The sequence below is a fragment of the Stylophora pistillata genome, chromosome 14 (assembly GCF_964205215.1).
Source record: "Stylophora pistillata chromosome 14, jaStyPist1.2, whole genome shotgun sequence".
Lineage (NCBI taxonomy): Eukaryota > Metazoa > Cnidaria > Anthozoa > Scleractinia > Pocilloporidae > Stylophora > Stylophora pistillata.
The window spans coordinates 1075001-1080000 of NC_142532.1; the positions used below are offsets into that span (position 1 = coordinate 1075001).

General features: G+C 36.6%; 1 protein-coding gene and 1 long non-coding RNA gene across 4 annotated transcripts in view; one reads left to right on the top strand and one right to left on the bottom strand.

The window, feature by feature from the left end:
• The window catches only part of LOC111343525 (uncharacterized), a 14336-nt gene extending 11171 nt beyond the window's left edge, over positions 1 to 3165 (bottom strand). The window contains exon 1 of one of the 3 annotated variants that reach the window (XM_088745735.1): positions 3030 to 3165. The gene's annotated coding sequence lies outside the window, so the exon portion shown is untranslated. Of the gene's footprint in view, positions 1 to 124; positions 603 to 1087; positions 1226 to 3029 lie in introns of those variants that run through there. The other 2 variants (XM_022950715.2, XM_022950716.2) reach the window with 2 other exon arrangements.
• On the top strand, positions 1270 to 3534 carry LOC111343527 (uncharacterized). Its single transcript, XR_002696075.2, has 2 exons — positions 1270 to 1403; positions 3091 to 3534. It is a non-coding gene; the product is annotated as an uncharacterized LOC111343527 (long non-coding RNA).
• Positions 3535 to 5000: the final 1466 nt, after the last annotated feature.

Below are 5000 nucleotides of genomic sequence, written 5' to 3' on the forward strand. Positions count from 1 at the left end.
GGCAACAGCTGAAATTTGTAGATGCAAGGTCGCCCCTTGGGAATTTCTATCTACAAAAGAAAATGATTTTGCTGTGGATTGACACTTTAAGAATAATTAACTAATAACCTTTTATCGTACGAACCTCTCTGTATCGGTAGCAGGTTTTCAAAGGAGACGTAAGAATGTTTGTCTCGCTATGTGGTGAACGCGGGTGTGGATCGCGATTTTTGTTGTTGAAGTAGTTTTTCGCACCATGTACGTTTCGTATCATGAGAACCTTTCGACAAAAGTCACGCATTTCATTCCATTTCAATGGCAGAAATAATGGATTCAACGCTTTCAAAAAGGATTATAAACTGCTTGCAAAATACATTCTAACAATTTATGTATTAGGATCGTCACATGAAAAGTACGGCGTCTGAATTAGAGCCGTTCCAAAGGCGTTCTTAAGGCGAAATTCTCGGCCAAGCCAGGCGGGAAGAACGGGTGAGCCGTTCCAAATTGAAATAGCCGTTCCAAGTTGATTCAGACGCCGATCTTTTCATGTACTTAATTCAAGGAAGTACGTTCGGCCCACGAAAAGATCGGCGTCTGAACCGGGCCTAAGCTGGTGTAAAACGAAAACTAAATGGTAGCCTGTGGGAACGTTACTTTAATAATGAACCGGCTGTTAATTGAGTCACGCTTGAGCGCTTTTAGCATCCGGCGTTCCCGAAAAACCTAATTTTATAACCTGATCTTCCTATTTTCGTAACATGTTGGAGAGTTTTTTTACACTGAACCGTTTGAAATACAGGACTTCGCCGGTTGCAGCTTAGCTGATGCTCACAATGGTATAAATACTTGCGCATCGAAAGAAGAACGCAGGCATGATTTAACACTTCATATGAAGCTCGAGAAAACAAGTTCACCATTTGGGAAATTTAAGTATACTTTATAACGAAAATTAGCTTAACAAAACCACTCTGAATATACTGCGAGTAAACACACGATTTTTTTTTTTCTTTAACGTTTGTTTTTTAGCAACTGCGATGCTATCAACGAACGTGGAACCGAAACATGATAAACGAGCGGTGTACGTAAATAACGTTGAAAAAGAACTCACCTTGAAAATGAAATACTCTTCCGGAGTCTGGAGCTGAAATGCTATCTCTTTTTTTTTGTCTGGAACTAGCCCAAGGGTCACGTATTACTCGCCATCGTTCGTCACTCTGTATGAACACCCTAATCGTCAATATTGTGAGACGTTTGTGATACCACTGCAAAATCACATATCCCCTCGGAGACTGGAACTGAATAAAATTATCTTTCGGCAAATCGCTACGACTCTTCACGAGCAACCATCAAATGTGTTTTTTGTTGAACTCATTGTAGAGCCCACGATGAACTTGGATAAAGTTTCGATCGATGCCTCCGTCGAGGTTAGTTACTTTTCACGTTCGTGGTGTAAGTATAAGCGAACAATGATATTGTTTTTCGCCGTGGAAACGGGTTAGTTAAGCTCTGCTATAGATCAGTAAACTTATATCAATTCGGATAGCTCAGGGTATGGTCATAGAACTATGGTATGATGGATACTTCAAAATAAGAAGAGAGAGAATATTAAAGTTTATTAGTTGTAATGCCATTATCATAAAACTGTTACTAGTATTACAGACTGTATCACCATTATTACAGGATATCCCGTCGAAAGGATATTTGTCAAGTTACAAACACGCACCCTTAAAGTGCACCGAAACCCAAAATTTTTTTTTCGCTTAACGAAATAAGCTTATTTTTTGGAGTATTTCTGTGCAAAAATTTTTTAATTTGCTGAAATCTTTAATTTTCTATGCCCAGTCAAAATACGGAAAATCGGCCGCCATCTTGCCCCACGACCGAGTTTAAAGAAGAATGGCTCTAGCGGGTAATGTGACATCAAATCGAGAACACGAAAGTCTGCATCTCACACATTTTCACTTGTTTGGGAAGATTGTCGTCGATATTGTCCGAAATATGCCGACTAGGTGTGTTGTATGAAGAATGTATGAAGCGCGATACCCTCTTGCAAATTTCGCACGTTGCTACATCCTTCTACAACACACTTAGTCGGCATATTTTCGGACAATTATCGACTACAACCTTCCCAAACAAGTGAAAATGTGTGAAATGCAGACTTTCGTGTTCTCGATTTGACGTCACATTACTCACTAGAGCCATTCCTCTTTAAACTCGGTCGTGGGGCAAGATGGCGGCCGATTTTCCGTATTTTGACTGGGCCTAGAAAATTAAAGATTTGAGCAAATAAAAAAATTTTTTCGCAGAAATACTCAAAATAATAAGCTTACTTCGTTAAGCGAAAAAATATTTTTGGGTGTAGGTGCACTTTAAGGTGGCTGAACACAGCTTTTGACAGTTGAGCATGTGTATCCTTTTGCAAATATTATTATTATTATGTCACCTACTATAGTAAGAGGTTGGAATTATTTTGTCACTCAACTGTAATGCAGTTAGAGTGACTCAAAATCTTACATTTTTTTCACAAGTAATCCAATAATAATTGTTTTATTAAAAACGTTATATTATTAAATTTTATTAAATGTTTAGCTCCCATTTAATTTTAAGCCGACACATACGATTACCATATTTATATTTTCAGAAACAACAATAAGGCCCATGTGGCTTGAACAAGTTTATTTTCATGATGAAACTGTCAAAACTGAAAGAACATAACAATGTAAATGCTAAAGAGCAAAAGAGGAAAAATATAAAGCTGGAAACAACAGAAAACTTACGCCTTTCCAGGCTCGAAGGACACCGTGTGGTCGAAACTACTTTTTTTAAAAAAACGCATGCTGGGAAGTAATGATGTAAACTGGAGTACAGGAATCGTCACGCAAATGTGACACAAAAGGCAAACGGGTGCTGTTACAGTCCACCTTTTTTTTTTAGTTTGAGTGGTAATGATAATGACTGATATCTAGTACATTAAAAAAAAGTAACTACAATATCATATAAAATGATAAACTAAATGTACTTGGACTAATAAAGTCAAATAGGAAATTTACCCCAATGTTAGGTAGCCACTTTTTCCAAAACCACTTTCTTAACTTTTCATTATCATTCCAGAATTTGCTGTTCTGAAGATTCCTAATCGCAGCAACAGAGTCTTCAATGGTAACAGCATGTGCAACTTTTCCGAGGAGGTCAAGAATGGTTTCTTTAATTGACACCACACCATTATCACTTTTAGAGGTCCACTCTAGCCACGCCTTTTCTCTGTGGAAGTCACAAAGCAATACCTTTGACCTTACAAAATAAAAGGGGCATAAAAAAGGTCATAATATTTATTGTAGTGTAAACTGAAAAGCCAGAAAGCATTGTTGCAGTTGAGAGGAATAATAATATTCTGTAATCATCATAGGCAGAGTGATTTCCTACATGGTTCTCAAGGGAATTAAGTCAACATACAATGATGCTCTTGTGATGTACATTTAATGTTAGTGAATGAAGATTACTGTTATATGAAAATATAATAAATGTTTATGCAAAATAAAATTACTGTTTACTATGTTTTCAAAGTTATAAAGGAAGTTCCATACAAAATGAAAATCTCTCTCGATTTTGGAAGGAAGAGACACTAGACTAGTTAAACTAGTCCTAAAACTAATATCTATTACTAACTTACATACAATAATAATGATAATAATAACAACATAGTTTATTTCGGACCACTTGCAGCCTAAGGCTGAATTACTGGTACAGTTTTAAAAATATACACACTGGAAACCTAAATAAATAAATACACAATACTTTACACAGGTTGATACTTAATGGTAACGAAATTTTTAAAACGCTCAGTTCTGACAAGTGTGCGGTGAGAAGATTTGCCTGATCACAGATACATTTGCGTTGTGCTGTGAAGTACCCGCTCATGAAAATGGGGGTATAAGGGATGGCCTGGGCGAATTTTACAAATAAACCGCTCGCATGCAGCTGCGTCGCGCGCTGACAAGGTCTCAATGGCAGCCTTTTCAAGCGTATGTTCCCATGGAAGGTCAGGCCATATAATAGAAAGAGCCCTTTTCTGGACGTCTTCCAGTGCGTTATCCAAGTACTCTGGCAAGTCAGCGAACACAGCTGACGCATACTCCAATATAAATCTTACAAGTGCACAGTATATGGCAATGATGAGGAATAATAATACAAAATAGATGTAAGATTACTAATAGTTAATAATTATAAAAATTTGTACAATAAATGTGATATAATCTGCATAAGATATCATTAAAAATAAAAAAAGTCTTGATCACAAAAATTAACTGTTGAGGCAGATGTTACCTTAAAATAAAAATCTTTAAATTCAACGATCTTACTTAATCTTGAATCTATGCTCTTTCGTGTAGCATGAACAATGTCTGCATCCTTAGACATAATTGTATTTCAAAGAACAGCCCCTCTACAAGTTACTGAATGTTCTAAATAGCGAGATTGAAATCTTGGTATAACAATATTATCTGACCCCCTTAATGAATACTTCGCACCACTCGACCTCTTAACAATAATATTTTCGGACAGTTGTTCTGGTAGCAAATCATTGTATACACCGTGTACTACCTTAAACAGTTTGGTCTTATAAATATAATCTAAGGAGTGCCATTTAGCTACCTTCAGAGAGTCATCATGGGAGGTGTCTTTCTTTAAATTATGTTATACTAACTTTACAGCCTGCCCACGTTACAATACTATAAGTGACGCCAGGAAGAATAAAACTGAAATAAAATTGCTCCAATACACTTTTTTGTAAGAATCTTGACTTTCTTAATAAGTTAAGCTTATTTGCGAAACTCTTTTTAACATTCATCAAATGTGGTGACCATGTTAAACTTTCATCGACATTTACTCCTGATAAACGCGATCTCTTAACCCAATTAACATAAAAGTCTCCCATAGTAACAGGTAAAATAGGGCCTATGATACGTGTCTTAGATATCAGCATAGCTTCACTCCTTTTCGGATGAGGTGTAAGCCCATATTGG